Below are 22,275 nucleotides of genomic sequence, written 5' to 3'. Positions count from 1 at the left end.
TTTCTAAAACAGAGGCATTTACTTGTAGAAGATAATGAAAAATAATATTAAATTATCTTTAAAATTATATCAGAATCACTCTGCTCCAGCTGGCAATTAGTGGGAGACAAAAAGAAAGTGAAGTAAAGACCAAGAAAAGCTCAGAACTGTAGGGCACAAAAGGTCCCCAGCAGCACAAAGTAAAGGATGTAGAAGGGATTTAGCCACAGAAAACCCTAGAAGTAAAATTAGTTAGAGCTCCTTCCAGAAATTTTATCATATAAATGCATAATAAATGTAAATAAAATTTTGTTTGCCTGCTTGAATATTTTAATATGCTGAATTTTGTTACCTTAATGATACCTGAAAGAAATGCACACACTTCCCAAAAATAAATTTTAAAAGTATTAACAGGTAAAATACTCAAAATCCTCCCTTAAAAAAAAAGCCCACCTTAATAAAATTACCATAGACTTGTTTATTACTTTGATTTGCAGCTTGTTTATGTTTTTTATTTCCTGCAACTTTCCTGGTGAAGTTATTAATCATAAATTAAGTGCTTTAAAAGATAGGCAATTAGATGGAAGCAGTAAATAAAGAATTAAAAATCAGAATATTGATTAACTAGTCCCCAATTAATTAACAGTAAAGTAAAATTATTATATACTCAAAGACTAAAAAGTCATATTCTTATTATTAGCAAAGCAATCTTATCTTATAAAATTGCTAACAACTGTAACTTGTTAATCAATATAAAGGAATCTAATATAATGGAGTATATAATCCAATAATAGAAAACATAGAAGCATTATAAATTAAGGATATTTTCCAGAAATATACGAGAAAGGGAACGATATACTACCTCTTTACAAGATTTAAGAGTTGAGCATTATATGTACAAGCAAATGAACCAGCTCAAACACAAAGCAACATTTTCCCTGCCATATGGGAAAATGAGTAATTAATTCATTTAAGGATCTTGCTAGTTAAAAACAATGTATTGCAATTAGTTTTTGACAAAATTATATTCTAGGATGAAATGGGTCCTTTTTTGTTTTACTTTGTGGGTGGAAATGTAAAATGATAAAAGTTTCTTTGGAAAGAAATGTGGTTTACTAAAAATAAATATGATTTTTTATGTATTTTCTTAAAAATAATCATATACTTTGAACCAGTAATTTCTCTGCTGGAAAACCCTCTGTAAAAACCCCATATTAGAGAAGACGGCAGAGTAGTAGAGTAACCTGGGCTTGCACTGTCCCTTGAACACAGCTTGATCAACATCAAATCATTTTGAACAACTAGGACATAGATCTGAGAATTAAGAAAACAATCTGCACAACTGGAGGGAGTGAATGTGACAGAAGTACATCCAGAGATGTGAGTTGGGGGAGAGAAAAGCTAAGGTGCTAAGGAGGGGAGAGAGCCCCTTTTGGGGAGAGAAGTCAGGAAGAGAAGGAGATCGTGGGGGCAGTGGGGTGCCTAGGGTTTGTATAAGATGATGTGTTGTGAGGATCTCCTGGATCACACTGGGAGAAAATGATCCCCTTCCTGGAGTACATTTAGAAAAGGATATATTGCCTCTCCAGGTACAAAAGGCCTGCTGGGAGCCACTGAGCAGCCTTTCAACAGTAGGGGACATAGATGCAAACAGAAGGCAACTAACCTGGTCACAGCTTTTTGCTGTGCTTCACCGTAGACCCCAGGCACCTACAAAACAGTGCAACTACTTTTCTGGGACAGATTGGTGCCCAGTGCAGTGCTGCCAGGGTCTCCCAGGAAGGGAACAGGTCCTTTAAGATTTGGAATTTTGATTCCCAGCCACTGGTTAGAGATAAAACACAGGAGAACTATGGCACTGGGCATGCCCCTGGCCTGGGCACAGACAGGTTGAGGGCAGGGATCCGACCAAAGCCTGGGACACAGGAGGGGAGATTATTCACTTTTCTGTGAGGCCCACCTAAGCAGCAGGAGCTAGGAGTTCTCCTCCCTGGGATGAGAGGGAGGGATGATGCCATCTTCCACTCCACTCTCCCCGACCCCCAATGCAGTCAGAATTCAGAGAGAAACAGCATTACCAGTAGAGGCTGGAATCCCCCACAACAAACCCTACTCCCCTGCACTCAGCACCTGAATCTTTACCAAGGCAGGTCTGATTATGAGCCAGTCTAGCTGGCTTTTACCTCAGAAGACCATCACAAGCCCCCTGACATGCACCAGGTCTGCTGATGATAGAGTGCCCTAGAGTGTCAGCTTCAGGTCTGGCTGCAATAGGATGAGCTTTCCTTTTCTTTTTATATTTTATTTTATATTTTATTTTTTTAGTTTTTTTTTCTTTTGATTCAGGCTTATGAGTTTTTGTTCCTTTGTTAGTTGGTTTCCTCTTCTCATTTTTTGGATCAGACTTCTTTTTTTTTCTTTTTCCTTTCTTTTTCTTTGGAATCAGACTTACATTTGTTTATATTTGTTTGTCTACTTATTTTCTTTTTTCTTCCTTTTCCTTTTTTCTCGAATCAGGCTTTTTTTTTTTTTTTTTTTTTTGAATCAGGCTTGTCTTAACAAACAAATCAAGGCACACTTAGTTAGAGATCCAAACACTCTCCACTGCAAGCAAGGAGGAACTCCACTGAGGTCTGACCTGTGAGAAAGAACAGCTAAGACATAGCAGAAATGCACAAAGCATACACCAGAAACACTTCCTGAAGTATCAGGCTCTGGACAGTGTAGACCCTTCTTGATATAGTATTACTCTCAGGAGTAGGAAACATAACATGTTTTTATAACATGCAAAAGACAGAAACCTAGATAAAATGACAAAATGGAGGAATTCTCCCCAAAAGAAAGAACAAGAAAAAAATCACAGCCAGAAATTTGCTCAAAACAGATATAAACAATATATCTGAGCAAGAATTTAGAACAACAGTCATAAGGGTACTAACTGAGCTTGAAAGAAATGTAGATGACATCAGAGAAACCCTGGCTGCAGAGATAAATGACCTAAAAACAGGCCGAAATAAAAAATGTTATAACTGAGAAGTAATGCCAACTGCATGTAAACATAACAAGGATGAAAAAAAATAGGTGACAGAGAAGATAAAATTATGTAAAATAATGACACTGAAAAGAAGAGGGAAAGAAAACTGTTAAATCATGAATATAGACTTAGGGAAATCAGTGATTTCACAAAGGACAATGATATCTGTATCATAAGAGTCCCAGAAGAAGAGTGGGAAAGGGGGCAGAAGATTTATTTGAACAAATTACAGGTGAGAATTTCCCTAAATGGCATAGGAAATAGGCATTCAAGTCTAAGAGGCACAAAGAACTCCCTCTCAAAATCAACAAAAATAGGTATCACCAAGACATATCATGGTGAAACTTGCAAAATACAAAGAAGAGATCATTCTGAAAGCTAAGCACAAAAATTCCTTAACCTACAAGGGTAGACATGTAAGGTTAGCAGCAGACCTGTCCACAGAAACTTGGCAGGCCAGAAGCATGATACATTGACCTTGCTAACCGGGAAAAATATGTAGCTAAGAATACTATATCCAGCAAGGCTGTCATTCAGAGTAAAAGGAGACATAAAGAGTTTCTAAGACAGGCAAAAAATAAAAGAGTTCATGAACACTAAACCAGCTCAGCAGGAAGTATTAAAGTAGACCCTTAGAGTGGGAAAGAGAGACCAAAAGCAATAAATACTAGCACTGAATAGAGAAAATCTATGGGAACAGCCACTTTATAGGTAATATCCCAGCACTATATTCATATCAATAGTTATTCTGAATGTAAATGGACTGGATGCTCGAATCAAAAGACATAGAGCATCAGACTGGATGAAAAAACTGTATCTACCAACATGATACTTATCAAGAGATTTATTTTTGACCCAAAGACACCTCTAGATTGAAAGAGAGGGCTGGAGAACCATCTATTATGCTGATGGACATCAAAAGAAAGCTGGAGTAGCCATTCTTATACCAGTATGTAAGACTGCAATAAGAGATGAAGAAGGGCACTATATCACAAGAAAGGAATCTATCTAACAAGAAGATCTAACAATTGTAAATATATATATGCTCTCAAATTGAGAGCAATAAAATGTAAAAATCAATTAATAACAAACTTAAAGAAAGTCATTGATAATAATACCGTAATAGTAAAGAATTTAAACACGCCACTCACAGCAATGAACAGATCATCTAAGCAGAAGATCAACAAGGAAACAATGGCTTTGAATGACACACTGGACCAGATAGACTTAGCAGATATATTCAGAGCATTTCATCCTAAAGTAGCAGAATACACATTCTTTTCAAGTGCAATTGGAACATTCTCTAGAATGGATCACATACTGGATCTCAAATCAGGCCTCAACAAGTACAAAAAGATTAAGATCATATCAGGCACATTTTCAGACCATGACATTATAAAACTTGAAGTCAACCACTAGAAAATATTTGGAAAGACCACAAATATACAGAAGTTTTTTTTTGTTTTTTTTTTTAATTTTTTTTTTTATTTATGATAGTCACACAGAGAGAGAGAGGGGCAGAGACACAGGCAGAGAGAGAAGCAGGCTCCATGCACCGGGAGCCTGACGTGGGATTCGATCCCGGGTCTCCAGGATCGCGCCCTGGGCCAAAGGCAGGCGCCAAACCGCTGCGCCACCCAGGGATCCCCAAATATACAGAAGTTAAAGAACATCTTACTAAAGAATGAATGGGTAATGAGGAAATTAAAGAAGAAATTTTTAAAAATACATGGAAGCAAATGAAAATGAAAACAAGACAGTCCAAAACCTTTGGGAAGCAGCAAAGGTGGATCCTAAGAGGAAAGTATGTAGCAATGCAGGCCTTTCTCAAGAAGCAAGTCTCAAATACACAACCTAACCTTACACCTAAAGGAGCTGGGAAATGAACAGCGAATACAGCCTAAAACCAGCAGAAGATGGGAAATACTAAAGATAGGAGAGGAAATCAATAATATAGAAATAAAAAAAGGAGTCAGATAAACAGAACTAAAAAGTAGTTTTTTTTGAAAGAATTAAAAAAATGATAATCCCCTATCCAGACTTATCGAAAGGAAAAGAAAAAGGACCCAAATAAATAAAATCATGAATGAAAGAGGAGAGAACACAACCAACACCACAGAAATACAAACAAATATAAAATATATTATGAGCATTTATATGTCAACAAATAGGGCAATTTGGAAGAAATGGATAAACTCCTAGAAACATATAAACTACCAAAACTGAAATAGAAAGAAATAGAAAATTTGAACAAACCCATAACCAGCAAGGAAATTGAGTCAGTAATCAAAAATCTCCCAAAAAACAAGAGTCCAGGGCCAGATGGCTTCCCAGGGAACTTCTACCAAACATTTAAAGAATTAATTCCTATTTCTCTGAAGCTATCCCAAGAAATATAAATGTAAGAAAACTTCCAATTCACTCTGTGAGACCAGCATTACCTTGATTCCAACACCAGACAATGACCCCACTAAAAAGGAGAATTATAGACCAGTATCCCTGATGAATAGAGATGCAAAAATTCTCAACAAGACACTAGCTAATTGAGTCCAACAGTACATTAAAAGGATTATTCACCATGACCAAGTGGGATTTGTTCCTGGGCTGCAGGGGTGGTTCAATATCCACAAATCAATCAACATGATACACCACATTAATAAAAGAAGGGATAAGAACCATATGATAATCTCAATAGATCCAGAAAAAGCATTTGACAAAATATAGCAGCCTATTTTGATAAAAAAAAAAAAAAAAAAAAAGCCCTCGGGATCCCTGGGTGGCGCAGCGGTTTGGCGCCTGTCTTTGGCCCAGGGCGCGATCCTGGAGACCCGGGATCGAATCCCACATCGGGCTCCCGGTGCATGGAGCCTGCTTCTCCCTCTGCCTGTGTCTCTGCCTCTCTCTCTCTCTCTCTCTCTCTCTGTGACTATCATAAATAAAATAAAAAAATTAAAAAAAAAAAAAAGGAAAAAAAAAGTTTAAAAAAAAAAAAAAAAAAGCCCTCAACAAAAAGGTAGGGATAGAAGGAACATACCTCAACATCATATAGGCCATATATGAAAGACAAACAGCTAATATCATCCTCACTGGGGAAAAACTGAGAGCTATTACCCTAAGAGCAGGAACATGACAGGGATGTCCCCTCTCACCACTGTTATTCAACATAGTACTGGAAGTCCTAGCCTCAGCAATCAGCCAACAAAAAGAAATAAAAGGCATCCTAGTTGGCAAGGAAGAAATCAAACCTTCACTTCTCACAGATGACATGATACTCTATGTAGAAAATCCTAAAGACTCCACCAAAAAAATTGCTAGAACTGATACAGGAATTCAGCAAAGTTGCAAGATATAAAATCAAGGTAGAGAAATCTGTTACACTTCGATACACCAATAATGAAGGAACAGAAAAAGAAATCAAGGATTTGATCTCATTTATAATTGCTCCAAAAACTATAAGATAGCTAGGAATAAATATAACCGAAGAGGTAAAAGATCTGAAAACTATAGAACATTTATGAAAGAAATTGAAGACGACACAAAGAAATGTAAAACTATTCTATGCTCATGGATTGGAATAGCAAATATTGCTAAAATGCCTAGGTACTACCCAAAGGAATCTACACAGTCAATAAATCCCTATCAAAATAACACCAGCATTTTTCACAGAACTAGAACAAACAACCCTGAAATTTGTATGGAACCATAAAAGAACTCAAATAGCCAAAGGAGTGTTGAAGAAGAAAAGCAAAGTGGGAAGCATCACAATCTCAGACTTCAAGACATCTTCAATCACAAGAGAGTATGGAATGGGCATAAAAACAGACACATAGATCAATGGAACAGAATAGAGAAACCAGAAATGGACCTACAACTATATGGTCACCTAATCTTCAACAAAGCAGGAAAGAATATCCAATGGAAAAAGGACAGCCTCTTCAACAAATGGTGTTGGGAAAACTGGACAGCCACATGCAGAATAATGAAACTAGACCATTTTCTCACACCATACACAAAAATAAATTCAAAATGCATAAAAGACCTAAATATGAGACAGGAAAACATCAAAATCCTAGAGGAGAACACAGACAGCTACCTCTGTGACCTTGGCTGTAGCAACTTATCACTAGACATATCACTGGAGGCAAGGGAAACCAAAGCAAAAATGAACAATTGGGGCTTCATCAAGATAAAAAGTTTCTGCACAGCACAAAAAACAATCAACAGAACTAAAAGGCAACAAACAAAATTGAAGAAGATATTTGTAAATGACCTATCTAGTAAAGGGCTAGTATCCAGAATCTATAAGGAACTCATCAAAATCAACATCCCAAAAATAAATAATCCAGTTACAAAATGGACAGAAGACATGAGCACACATTTCCCCAGAGATCACTTATCATCACGGAAATACAAATCAAAATCATGATGAGATATCATTTATGCCACACAGAATGACTAAAATTAACTCAGGAAAGAAGAGATATTGGCGAGGATGTGGAGAAGGGGAGCCCTCTTGCACTCCTGGTGGGAATGTAAACTGGTACAGCCACTCTGGAAAACAGCATGGAGGTTCCTCAACAAGTTAAACATGGAACCACCCTATGATCAGCAATTGCACGACTAGGTATTTATCCAAAGGATACAAAAAATGCTGATTCAAAGGGGCACATGCACCCCAATGTTCATAGCAGCACTACCAACAATAGCCAAGGAGATAAAGAAGTGGTATATAGAAGTGTGTATATATATACAATGTGTGTGTGTATATAATGGAATATTACTCAGCCATCAAAAAGAATAAAATCTTGTCATTTGTAACACCATGGATGAAGCTAGAGAATATTATGTTAAGCAAAATAAGTCAGTCAGAGAAAGATAAATAGCAAATAATTTGACTCATATGTGGAATTTAAGAAACAAAACAGATGAACATAGAAGAGAAGAAAAAATAAAATAAGATAAAAACAGAGAGGGAAGCAAACTGTAAGAGACTCAGCTATAGAGAACAAACTGAGGGCTGCTGGAAGAGAGGTGGGTAAGCTAAATAGGTGATGGGCATCAAGGAGGGCACTAGTTGGGATGAGCACTGGGTGTTTAGGTAAGTAATAAATCACTAAATTCTACTCCTGAATCCAATACTATACTATATGTTAACTAACTTGAATTTAAATTAAAAAAAAAGTAAATAAATAAGTAAAAAATAAAAACCCCATGTCAGAAAAAAGGATTTTACACATGGAAATTGTACAATGGCATTATTTATTAAAAAGAGTTCAGGGACGCCCGGGTGGCTCAGTGGTTGAGCATCTGCCTTTGGCTAAGAGCGTGATCCCGGGGTCGTGGGATCGAGTCCCACATCAGGCTCCCTATGGGGAGCCGGGTTCTCCCTCTGCCTCTGTCTCTGCCTCTCTCTGTGTGTCTCTCATGAATAAATAAATAAAATCTTTAAAAAAAAAAGAGTTCAAAATAGATACATAGTCAATTAACAGCATATTATGCTATTAGAAACTTATTCAATTTTATAGTAACATGAGAAAAACTTATAGGATACCATAAAATTCAACAAGTCAAAATACACACCTTTTTATATACTATAATCACCACTACTTTTATTTATTCTTATGAAAGTCCTGGAAAAAACAGGTAGGAATATGTGGATTTTTTTTGTTTTGTTTTGCAATTCCTCCTAGTATTTTTTTCTCTAATTTTCAAATCACCCAGAAATAGCATATATTATCTGAATTAAGGGGAAATATATGTTTTATTTGAAAGCAAGTAAGAAAACTACCATGTTGGAGAGGTGGAGTGGAGCCGGGCTGTGCAGGGGTCGGTGCTCATCAGGGAGGCTGTTTGATATTCTCTCTCTCTCCTCTCCCTCTCCCTCTACCCCCTCCACTCTCTCCTAAAATAATGAAAGTTTTAAAAATCAATTAAAAAATAAAATAGTATGATTTAAGTGTTGTTTTCAGATTTTTCTCTTTTGTTGCCAAAAGTCTCCTGTGTTACAGAATCTATGTGACTTTGGAAAGATAAAAGTTTGCACCCATGTCAAATTCTATTAACGCTCTACATTCTTTTCAGGAAATTGGCAAACTTTCCTAACCTGAAGTCCCATGCAAGATTCAGGAACTATCTTTTTCTGGTTGCACTTGTGGTTTGGGTTCCAAATAAATACCTTCCCCAAACCATCAGGGCCAGTATTTAAAAGCAATCATTGAAATTGGGGAAGACTACTTCACTTCTACTCACTGTCACCATTGCAGCCTACATTTCATCAAATCCCACTAAGTTTTTACAGAAGAAACAACATGAAAGAATTTTAGGAAAGGAAATTTTAATATAATCAAGGCCTACCTACTTGAGCTCCAAAAGGTTCCTTCCTTCCATATGATTTAGATTCAAACAGCACGCTAACTTGAAGTACCTACGAACTACAGTGATTGCTGCTACAGAAAAACATGGTCTTCTATCACTAGTCTACTATAATCTGGAAAAATCATTATGGAGCTAATGACAAAAATGATTAAATTCGAAAATCAAATAACCATGAGCAAAAAAAAACAAAACAAAAAAAAAAAACAAAAAAACAAAAAAAAAACCTCCCTGTTAGAAGACTCCCTGTTATTTGTTTTATTCAGACAAAAGAAAAATTAAAGAGGAAGATGTAGTGTTCAACAAATATAATCTATCCTGTAGTCTGTTTCCAAATGTCTAATCTAAAAATGCTATTTTAAATGGCCTTAATTCTCATTTTAATGCAATAATTAAATAATTTTATGCTTCTGGTCACCAAAAACTGCATGTGCATTTATCACTTTGTGCCAGTCACTGCCAATTAAATCAACTTCTGGAAACAATTTTTCTTTCAATATTATTTACCAGAAATGAGCTATGGGGAATATGGTGGGAGGCTGGGGAACAGTGGGGAGCAGGAGAGAAATGATGATCACCCTACTCAATCTTAACTGTCAGATTCTTTTCTAGAAATGAGATCTTATAGTTTACATTAGAACAGTGAGGAAACAGTTTTTCTTATTACAGTTTTTGAGTAAAGGTTCAAATTCCAAAAGCAAATAATTCATGAATTTTCTGCAAAGATTTCATAGTTTTATACTTCAAATAGCAAAAGCATAAAGCTTCAAGATCAATAACATCTGATTTCTCCAAGGAAAGGCTCCACTATGTGAGGCTGAATGGTCATAATGTTTTCTTTGGATTTTGAGAAGCATGGTAAATACATTCCAACCTCTGACTGACATCCAAACAAATCAGTAAGTGTACTCCATTCCAAAGTCTCTTATCTATTAATTTCAGTGGAATAACACAGCACACAAACTGAGAAAGAAAATGCTATGATTCCTCTCCTGCAAAGAAACATAATCAGTATAAAAATTCTCAGATTTCCACATCCGTTCAGCTCCACCCCAGCAGAACAGCAATCAACATTTTATTTTTCCTTTTTGCTTCACATTTCTGGCAGGTACCTACAAAGACAGCAACCAGAATCAATGAAACCTATTACTGATGCATTGGATATTTTTCTTTATGCCATTTTTAATTCCTGGTTATCCCCACTCTTCTCATTTTATTAAATTATATCTCTCTTTGATTATATTTAAGTCATGTTTTTCTTCACCACATTTTTACATTCCTTCATTCATTCATTTGCTCTCTATAGTCTCCTCTTTTTTCTTTCACTTATAAAAGTCACCTAGCCAAGATTTTTTTTTTCTCAATTTGCAATTGGCTCTGCCGGATATATTTGTTAGTTGTTTCTCCCATTCTTTCCCCAACTTTCCTATATTTTCTTTCTCTTCTGTGGAGACAACACCCGGCCATCCCAATATTCTTCCGTTATGTCCACTTGCCATTTTACAGAAACTCCTTTTCTCTTATCCCAAGCCTGAGTACACTTTTTGATTTTAAGAGAGAGTGTATACATGCAAATAGGGGGAGGGGCAGAGAGAGAGCGAGGGAGGGAGAAAATTCTTAAGCAGATCCCCGCTGAGCACAGAAACCACCACGGGGCTTGATCCCAGGACCCTGAGATCAAGACCTTAGTTGAAATCAAGAGTCGGACATCTAGCTGACTGAGCTCCCCAGCTGCCCCCTGAATGCATATTCTAAGTTATTTCTTCATGATAAACCAGAGCAAAATAATTGTTGACATCTAGGAAAGACTGTGCTTATAGTCATGTGCCAGTATTGAGATACTGAAGAGGCTAAATAAGAGCAAAGCTATCTTTGTGTCAAAGAGCCACAAATAACAAAATGTTGCAGTTTGTTGTTGCTGTTGCTTTTTTCTAAAAATTCACCACTTTAGTACAGTTAGGGGTATTACATCGACTTTGATTCAAGTCCCACAACCACCACCCTTTCATTTGGAAATACTGGAGAGATGAATTTACCTAAGCTAACTCCAGTTGTTTGCAAGTGCCAATAAGAGCAATACCTACTTGTAAGGTCATGGTAAGGATTTTATATATATATATAATGAAATCATAGGAACTGGCACATAGTAACTAATCAGTACGTGTGAGACATCGCTATTTTACTGTGAGCAGTATTATGATGAGCAAAATAATTTAATACAATTTGAAAAGAGAAAAGCATTTAAGATACATTTAAAATATAAGCTATCTATTTCACTTATTTGGCAAACTGAAGTGCCGAAATGCCCTCAGCCCTATACCAAATGCTTGGGACAACTTACTTCACTGAGTTTATAATAGAGCAATTCCAGATAAAAGCAAAGACCTAGTCAAGACTAAGATTTCTGCGGCCAACATCATTGCTAAGAATGCTGATTTTAGGGATCCCTGGGTGGCTCAGTGGTTTAGTGCCTGCCTTCAGCCCAGGGCGTGATCCTGGAGTCCCGGGATTGAGTCCCACGTTGGGCTCCCTGCAGGGAGCCTGTTTCTCCCTCTGCCTGTGTCTCTGCCTCTTTCTCTCTGTGTCTCTCATGAATAAATAAATAAAAAATCTTAAAAAAAAAAAAGAATGCTGATTTTACGCCTTCACTCATTCCTGATGGCCTGCCTTGCTGCCTGCACACCCTACAAGTGCTCCACAGAAATGCTTTGATTACCAACAGTATTTTGCGAAATCAGGCCAGCCTCCACTGGCTCTGGCACCGGCTCCCCACCTCACTCGGGCCTAAGCCAAAGATGTAAAATTTGGTAATGATGCCCAAACCTTAACGCTTCAAGGCGTAGACCATTTAGTGGAAGCTGTAGCCATTACTATGGGGCCAAAGGGAAGAACGGTGAATATTTAACAGAGTTGGGGAAGTCCTAAAGTAACAAAAGATGGTGTGACCATTGCAAAGTCCATTGACTTACAAGATAAAAATAAAACTATTGGTGCTCAACTTGTTCAAGATGTTGCCACGAGGGATGGTGCGCTGGCACGCTCTATTGCCAAGGAAGGCTTTTGAGAAGATTAGCAAAAGTGCTAATCTTGTGGAAATCAGGAGAGGTGTAATGTTAGCTGTTGATGCTGTAATTGCTGAACTCAAGAAGCAGCCTAATTCCATGACAACCCCTGAAGAAATGGCTCAGGTTGCCATGATTCCTGTGAATGGAAACAAAGGAATTGGCAACATTATTTCTAATACAATGAAAATGCTTGGGAGAAAGGACATCATCACAGTAAAGGATGAAAAAGCACTACATTGTGAATTAGAAATTATTCAAAGTATGAAGTCTGATCGAGGTTATATGTCTCCATTCTTTATTAATACATCAAAAGCTCAGAAATGTGGGTGTTTACGTGGCTGGTTAAGCACTGGACTTTGATTTCAGCTCAGGTCATGATTTCAAGGTCATGGGATGGAGCCTTGAGTCAGGCTCCGTGCTCAGCGGGGAGTCGGCTTCTCTCCATCCCTCTCTGCCCCTCTCCCTTGTGTGCACACGCATGTGCTCTCTCTAAAATGAAAGTAAGGGGTGCTTGGGGGCTCAGGGGGTGAAGCACCTGTCTTTGGCTAAGGGTCCTGGACCAAGTGCCACGTCGGGCTCCCTGCTCGGGGAGAAGCCAGCTTCTCCCTCTCCCTCTGCTGCTCCCTCTGCTTCTGCTTGCACTCTCGCTCACTCTCACTCTCTCTGTGTCAAATATATGAATAAAATCTTTAAAAGACAAAACTTAAAAAGTGAGAAATAGGAGTTTCAAGATACCTATGCTCTACCAAGTGAAAAGAAAATTCCTAGTGCCCAGTCGGTTGCACCTGCTCTTGGAATTGCCAATGCTCGTCACAAGCCCTGGGTCCTACTTGCTGAAGATGGGGATCGAGAAGCTCTGAGTACACTGGTTCTGAACAGGCTAAAAGTTGGTTTTCAGGGTGTAGCAGTCAAAGCTCCAGGTTTTTGTGACAATAGAGAGAACCAGCTTAATGACATGACTATTGCTACTGATGGTACAACGTTTGCAAAAAAAGGACTGACTCTAAATCTTAAAGATGTTTAGCCTCACAACTTAGGAAAGCTTGAGAGGTCATTATGACTAAGGATGATGCCACGCTCTTTTTTGTTTTTTAAGGATTTTATTTATTTATTCATGAGAGACACAGAGAGAGAGAGAGAGAAAGAGGCAGAGACACAGGCAGAGGGAGAAGCAGGCTCCCTGAGGGGAGCCCGATGCGGGACTCGATCCCGGGACCCGGGGTCACACCCTGGGCTGAAGGCAGGAGCTCAACCGCTGAGCCCTCCAGGGGCCCCAGTGCCACCTCTTAAAGGAAAAGATGACAAACTCAAACTGAAAAATATATTCAAAAAATCATTGAGCGGTTAAATATTATAACCAGTGAATATGAAAAAGAAAAGCTGAATGAATGTCTGGCAAACTCTCAAATGGAGTAGCTGTGCTAAAATTTGGTGAGACAAGTGATAATAAAATGAATGAAAAGGAAGACAGAGTTGCAGGTGCCCTCAGTGTGACAGCAGCTGCTGTTGAAGAAGCCCGTGTTCTGGGAGGGGCTGGGCCCTGCTTCAGCTGCATTCCAACTTGGATTCAATAACTCCAGGTAACGAAGATCAAAAAACTGGTATAGAAATGATTACTAGAACACTCAAAATTCCTGCAATGACCATTGCTAAGGATGCAGGGGTTGAAGGATCATTGACAGTCGAGAAAATTATGCAAAGTTCTTCAGAAGTTGGTTACAACACTATGCTTGGAGATTCTGTGACTACGGTGGAAAAAGGAATCACTGATCCAACTAAGGTCATAAAAACTGCTTCACGGGCAGCCCGGGTGGCTCAGGGTTTAGCGCCGCCTTCGGCCCAGGGCCTGATCCTGGAGACCCAGGGTCGAGACCCAGGGTCGAGTCCCGCGTCGGGCTCCCCGCGTGGAGCCTGCTTCTCCCTCTGCCTGTGTCTCTGCCCCCCTCTCTCTCTGTGTGTCTCTGTGTCTCTCATGAATAAATAAATAAAATATTAAAAAAAACAAAAGCCTGCTTCACTGAATGCAGCTGAAGTGGTGCCTTTGTTAACTACAGCAGACGTCGTAATCATTGGAATTCCTAGAGGAGAGAACCCTGCAATGGGAGCAATGGGCGGAACAAGGAGGTGCTATGGGAGGTAGCATGTTCCATTTCCTAAAATAGTGCTTTACCATTTTTAATGAGCTGTGAGAGGAAGCTCAAGGAAGAGCTCCTCAACAATACCTTCAGGGAAGTCAGCTGAAGAAAATAAGTGACGAAAAGGCTGGCTAGAGCATCTGGGTGGCTTCAGTGGTTAAGCGGCCAACTCTTGATTTCAGCTCAGGTCATGATCTCAGGGTTGTAAGGTCGAGCCCCAAGAGGAGACAGGCTCCATGCCCAGCGGAGAGTCTGCTTCACGTTTCTTTCCTTCCCTCCCCCTCTCCTTCTACCCCTTGGCCCACAGATGAATAAATAAATCTTTTTAAAAAGGCTGATATTTAAGAAAATCACTATAACCATCAGTTACTGATTTCATTTAACAACATATGACCTTTACTGCTGTCACTGTCCATGGCTACAGATCATTTATTTTGTATTTTTGAATAAAAAGACATTTGTATATTCCTGATAATTGAGCACAAGAGCCATGTACCAATATACTGCTTTCAACTTAAATCACTTAAGGCATTTTAACCATTATTCTGTTAAAAATCAGGATTTTAGTGCTTTCCGTCAGATGAAAAGTTACGAAGCAGTCCTGCTGTGGAGAGTAAGAATAACTGTCCACAAAGTAGAGAAATATCCAATTATGTCATAGCCTGTGTGTAATAACAATTTTTTTTAAAGTTTAAAGAGGACTGATTCTATTATTTTTATCTTGCTCTTTATGCACTTTGTCATGTTAAAAAATTTTTTTAAATTAAGTTTATTAAAGAAAAACAGAAGTTTAAAAAATATGTTGGTAGCCTCTGATGATTCTGAGGCTCCTGTGGGACATACAGGTGGAGCTGCCAGATGGTAGGGGAGTACAGACCTGAATTTCAGGAGCCGTGAGGCCAGAGGAGTCCGCAAACCAATGTTAGCTACAATTACGGCAATTGATAAAATTTGTTCAGTGAGAGTGTGTGAGAAAAATAAGAGGGTGCCACAAAGAATGTCACAGAGTGCCAATTTAAGAAAGGTAAGCCCACCAATGAGAGTGTGCACGGCTGCCAAGGGAAGGAGAAACAGGAGTGCAGTGTTAGAGATTCCAACAGAGAGAATAATAAGGTCAAAGAGAGGACATGCTCAACGGTACAAAGTCATGCAAAGAGATCAAAGGTACATCTTCTACATATCGCTCCATGACTCACTTTTGTGACCTTAGAAAGAATAGTTTCAGACAAATAGAAAAAGCGTGCCAGCGTGTTGAGGTGTGAATGGAGGGTGCAGATTCGGAACATCTAGTTGTGAGCAGAGAGAAGTTTTCAGAAACTGAGTGTAGACTTGGAATAAAGGGAGGATTCCTGCACTGGTTTCTTTTCAAGGGGAAAGAGCCTCTGTTTTTTTGTTTTAAGATTTTATCTATTTATTCATGAGAGACACAGAGAGAGAGAGAGGCAGAGACCCAGGCAGAGGGAGAAGCAGGCTCCATGCAGGGAGCCCGACGTGGGACTCGATCCCGGGACCCCGGGGTCATGCCCTGGGCCGAAGGCCGGCGCTAAACCGCTGAGCCACCAGGCGTCCCAAGGGTAAAGATCCTTGACATGTATAATGCCAATGGGGAGAAATCAGGAGAGTGGGAGAAGGCTGAGGATACAGAGGAGAAAAAAAATACTCCTTGAGTCACGGCTTTTAGACCAGAGACAGGTGCAAGACCCAGGACGTGCAGGAAGGCCTTGGCTTGGGCGGGACAGCAGCGTCGGAGGGGGAAGAATGAAGGGATTTGGGGTAGCGATAAGTCAGCAGGTGCTTCCCATCTCAAGCAGCTATTTTCTGTACATGCCCACAGTTAAGGAGGAGGACAGGAGAGCACCGGGGGGGTAGAGCACAGTACAGCAGAAAAGGCTTTATAGAAAACCGTGGAGAGCGGAAGATGCCTTTCTAGGAAAACACATAAAAGTTGCATCTCAGGGTGGAGGGCTCTGCCGAGGTCGAGGTCGTCAACCCAGAGGCTCATCTCCTCGAATGCCCGACCTCCCGGAGGGGCTTACACGTGCCTCCCTCTCTTCCTTGTTACCTTTACCTTCCACGAAGAGGGACAACTACAGGTGGTGAGCATTTTATTCTGTACTTTCCACTTTTTTTTAAAGAAAGCATATCAATGTAAAACTCAGATTATTTTAAACGTGACCGAATCAAATATACAGTCTCAAAGAACTTTTAGCTTACATGGTTTGAATGTGCTGAAAATGACACCCTTCCCTTCTGCATCGTTAACCTCTGCCCTCGTACCTGTAGACACAGCAAAGGAGGAAAACACGGTGAAGCCCAAAGAATTTTGCTCTAAGCTAGCTGCATGTTGCTAGGGGGAAATAATTGTATGTGGTCGTGACCAACATGGACAAGTGTTCAAGTGGCACTCTGTTTTCCTCTCTCCCTCCACCCTCCCTCTCCTTCAGCTGGACCCTTCTGTTTCCAAGATACCTTCTAGTCTGTGTCTCTGCTGCTCAATTGGGTGTCTCTGATACTGACTGGGGTTGCCTGGCAACATGACCACCAGAACACTCACCAGCCTGTGTGGCAGCTCTATTTTTTTGGTTCGCAGGTGGGAGATGTGGATAGAAATGCATGACGTCTCCACGTTGCAATCCTGTTTCATTTCAGTGATCATATAATGAAGTTTATTACTTAGAATATCATTATTATAGTTCATTGCATTATACAGTATTGTACAGAGGTCTTTATTTTTTGTCATAATTATTAATACTTCCAGGAAATTTTAAAAGATTGAAATTGCCCTGGGGCGCCTGGGTGGCTCAGTGGGTTAAGCATCTGTCTTCAGCTCAGGTCATGATCCCAGGGTCCTGGGATGGGGCTCCCTGCTCAGTGGGAGTCAGCTCCTCCCTCTCCCTCCGCCTCTCCCCGGCCTTGTGCTTGCTCTCTCTTGTGTGCACTCTCTCTCTCTCTCAAATAAATAATAAAATCTTTTTTAAAAAAGTTGGAATTGCCTTCAAAATACTTCATTCCTAAAAAATAAATAAATAAATAAGGAAAAAATACTTCACTCCTTTTTTAGAAGCTCATTACTATAAAGGCAAATTTCTTGATATTAAAGACCATGATTATTTTTTATTAGGATTCAATCAGCCAACATATAGTCCACTATTAGTTTCAGATGTCGTGTTCAATAATTTGTCAGTTGTGTATAACACACAGTGCTCATCCCATCAAGTGCCCTCCTTAATGCCCAACATCCAAATACCCCACCCCCCACCCACCTCCCCTCCAGCGACCCTCAGTTTGTGTCCTGTAGTTAAATCTTTCAGGGCTTTTCCCCTCTTTGATGATTTCCCATTCAGTAAAAACCATAAGATTATTGACAGGGAAGAGATATCTATAAGGGGAACATCTTGGGAACTGAAAAGGTTCTATATCTTGGTCTGCATAGTAGTAACACAAGTATATAGCTATGTAAAAAGCCAGCTATATACTTAATATTAGTGCACTTTACACACTTTAATATACATGTGATATGTTTCAAGAGTTTCAAAAAGTAGCAATAAGATGAATAATATGCATACACATATAGAAATAGAGACTGTAAAAGCTTGATTCATGTAGTTTGGGAACAAAAATAATCTCTAAGCTTTTTTCACAGAACATAATATCTTCTTAAAGACTGGGCACTGCTGTTGTATTTAATCAGTTTAACAATAGAGACTCTTTTGCCATATGGCAACCCTGCTGTAACTAATAACTTGCTATTTATAGAGAAGGAGCTTTAACTGCCAATTCGGATGGGCAAATTGAGGACAGCAGACAGCACCAATAGCCACACACTGCAAAAGATTTGCTATTTGTTTCAGCCTCACTGGCTCACAAGCAGAATGCCTGAGATACAAAGATCACATCTGGAAATTTATCTCAAGGAGATACCTCATGCACAAAGTCACAGACATGCCTTGCTTGTCTGACTTCTGAAATGCCTGAGACCCACAACCTTCTAAAACATAATGTGGACAGAAAACTAGATGGGCAAAATCTAACAGGAGCTTTAAAAGAGAGATCCCTGGTAGCTTTATTTTACTGTATTTCACTTGTAACACTTTATTGTACAAGCTCTACACCACAGAGTCAGGACATTTTCCATTCTCTACCCACTGGACTTTCTAGAGACCTCAGCACTGAAACTGTGCAGGTTTTAAAAGTACTTTTACAGTGTTCTTATTTATTTGATCCTCATCACGGCTTTAATATAGATTGCCCATTTTATAAATGAGTCCTGTAAGGCACAGAGAATTTAAGAGACTTGCCCAAAGTGACACACTTTATCAAGGACAATGATCTCCACAGCCAGAAGTTGAAGCCAGTTTTTAAATACAGCACCATGGTGTTCAATTAATATCTATTGTTTCTTTCTAGAACTGGCAAAACCTCACAATACAGCCAGTTCCTGTAAAAATTCAACTCTGGTTTGAGAAATTAAGTCTTTATCACTTTATTGCTGGTTTTTAGGATGTTTTTGACAAGAGAATATGTCTCAGGCAAGTAAAACTCCATAGAATCATGGTGCGCTTCTTTTTTCTTTTTTCTTTTTTAAGATTTTATTTATTTATTTATGAGAGACAGAGGCAGAGGGAGAAGCAGGCTCCACGCAGGGAGCCCGACGTGGGACTCAATCCCGGGTCTCCAGGATCAGGCCCTGGGCTGAAGGTGGTGCTAAACCGCGGAGCCACCCAGGCTGCCTGAATCATGGTGCTTTAAAGCTGTCAAATAGAAGTAGAGGTCAGCTTGTCGACCTACTTGACTTGTCAGCTGGCAAAACCAAAGTCCAGAGAGTTAGAATGACTCTCACAAGTTCCATAGCTTCTAATGGTTAAATTCAACCTGGAACCCATCTGTTTCTTGGTTTGACATTACATAAAGTGCTGCTACCATAAACCTAAATTCTTAGCAATATTCCACTATAGTCTGAAGTATAAAAATGATATATTTAAAGGGTAGAAATTGAGACTCTCAATCCCATCTAAAAGATAAAGCTTTACTCAAGAGAAACAAAGGCAATGGCCTTTCTATCATATCAATCAGTATTAGGCTTGAATAAGCTCTGTCCTCCCTTAAATAACTGAACCTGATATAAGTTAATCTATGGTGGGTGACATAAAACATACCATTTATTGATCTTTTCCTATGCGATAGGCGTTTTGCATATATTATCATATTCAATCCTGACCAAAATGTTTCAAAATAGTAATTATCATGCCCCTATACAGCTGAGAAAGTAAAACAAGTTAGGATAAGAACCTTGGCTCAAGGTCACATAACTGATAATTTGCAAAGCTGAGATCAAAATGCAGCCAGCTCTGTTTTTATGATAGATTTTGTGTATTTTAACCCACACCATCCTAGCTCATAAATCACATTACCAAAATGTATTCCTCATATTCTAATTATGACTGAGACTTCTAAGAGCCCATGCAATACCTGCCTTCCCCTTCCTTACTCAGGACAAGTACAGAGCCATTGTGTGTGCAGCAAAAATACTATATGTAACAGCTTATTTTGCATCAAAGAACAGTGATGGTTAGGGATAAAATATTGGGTGCAGTTTCCAGGGAACTCTTTGAAGAAGGCTAAATCAGCTAGTAGCATGTCCTTTTGCCATTGCATTTTTTTCATCCTTGCTGCACAGAACACAAATGGCTGTCCAGTGGTCATCTTAAACCACTGGAAGACCCTTGAGGATGAAGTCATATGGCCAAGATGGTAGAACAGACCTATCAAAGGAGACTAGATTCCCTAATGAGCGAGGGACCACAAATCCAGCCCCACAATGCCAGTGGCCAGACTTCCTTTTGCAGGAGAAAACTTGAACTCCACCTTGTTTTAAAACAGTATCTTGTTACATATATTCCATTGAGCTTCAATTGCTCACAAAACTGTGATAGCAACAACTCACTTTTGTGTGGAAAGGCTATAAAGATAGCATTAATTTAGGACTTCTGGCTCTGGTAAATGTAGACTAGGTGAAGGAAAAAATTGCTTTGTAAAATTTGAAAGGCTGAGTTAAAACATATGTGAAAAAAATTGCTACTTAGAAATTTAAAAGCCAGCAGAGAATATTGCTCTTTTCCTAGCAGTAGGAAAAGGCCAGATAATCTATAAAATAATAACTCTTCTTGAGCCCATCAGAAACCTGGAGTTGCAAGACAAAGAGATTAACTGAATTTTAAAGGATAACAGTCACTGAGGAGAGACAGGACATATGAGCATTTCACCTTTGACAGAACATGAGAGGAATAGGCACTCATTATGAAAGTAGGTATGAAGAAAACAGCTAAAATAGTAACAAATACTTGAAGGCCGGAATGGGTCACCAGAATAACATAGACACCCTGGGATCCCCCAGACATAAAGGAATATGTGCTCAATCATAAGCTCTTTTTTCAGACATCTACTAGTTGCTTAGCAGAAAGATTGAGGTCAGGGCAAGAGACCAGAAAGAGTACTTTGGTGTCACAAAATAAAATCTTTTCTGATTCCCCAGACCCTTCTCTATTGCAAAGTAAAATTTAGCCTTTCAGGAAAACAACTCTCACAAGCCCAATGCCCTGGAAAAGATCCACAATTTCTGGGAAGGAAGTAGAAAAAAAAATTCACCTGGCCCTGTTGGAGGAACAGGTAACTCTTAGGTCCAGATCTCTGACACAAAGCAGAGATCTGCTACCACTGGTAGAACAGGACCTTTGTCCACAAAAAACCCCAGAGAGCCAAGGAGGAGCTTGGATACCATGGGAGGAATGGGCAGGAATGCGGAAAGAGCCACTCTCCGAGGTCCAGATGCAAAGGACAAGTGTAAGGTTGAGACTAGAGCAGCCAAGGAGCCCCGGACCATCCTGCCTCTATCAGAAGCACTGCCTCAAGTAACAAGCAATACCACTCTGCCACCTGGGAAGGTTCAAGGGTGCAACAAGAAACGTACTCTGCTATGCAAGCATGGGGGACATTCCAAAAGGGGAGTGGAGAGAAGAAACAAAAAATCCTCTAGCACTCTAGGTCCCACAGTAAGAAGAAAACAGCAGAACTGCTGCTTCCTTGTGAAGTCTGTGAGAAAAAAATCAGTATAAATCATCAGAGTAACAAAAGAAAAAAGAAAAATCATTTGATAATCTAAATAGATACAAAGAAAGCATTTGATAAAACTCAAAACCCAGTTATGATGAAAAACCCAGAAAAAAACAGAAAAAATAAATTTCTTAATCTAATATGATATTTATCAAAAAACATTATAGTAAACAGTATTAATACTAACACGGTGACATTGTTCCCTTTGATTTGGAAATAAAAGCAGAATTTCCACTCCTCCCACTTTCATTAAGCATTGCTCTGGACATTCTAGCCAATGCAATAAGATATGAAAAAAAAAAGTGTAAAGCTTGAAAAGTATTAATTTCATCTTTAATAATATTAATATCATAAAATTTGTATGAAACTATTCCTTGAAGAAATACATAGCAGGAGAACCTGTTTTAACAGATACCGTGAATAATTTAAAAAGTGACCATAGTTGAAACAGCATTATAATTAGCAAGAAGAAACTAAGAGACCAATTAAAAACAATAGTTAAACGCACTTGGGTGGCTCAGTTCAGTTAAGCATCCAACTCTGGATTTCCACTCAGGTCATGATCTCAGCGTGGTAAGAT

At 39.1% G+C, this 22,275-nt stretch overlaps 1 protein-coding gene and 1 pseudogene across 4 annotated transcripts in view; one reads left to right on the top strand and one right to left on the bottom strand.

Annotated features, from left to right (window-relative positions):
* Positions 1-22,275, bottom strand: part of GALNT13 (polypeptide N-acetylgalactosaminyltransferase 13) — a 514,036-nt gene that overhangs the window by 444,777 nt on the left and 46,984 nt on the right. The gene's annotated exons all lie outside the window — the stretch shown is intronic.
* LOC121471679 lies at positions 12,089-14,612 on the top strand (annotated as a pseudogene).

This window comes from Vulpes lagopus, chromosome 11 (genome assembly GCF_018345385.1).
Source record: "Vulpes lagopus strain Blue_001 chromosome 11, ASM1834538v1, whole genome shotgun sequence".
NCBI lineage: Eukaryota > Metazoa > Chordata > Mammalia > Carnivora > Canidae > Vulpes > Vulpes lagopus.
Note: the sequence above shows the minus strand (reverse complement) of the source record. Positions and strands in the feature narration are given on the sequence as shown.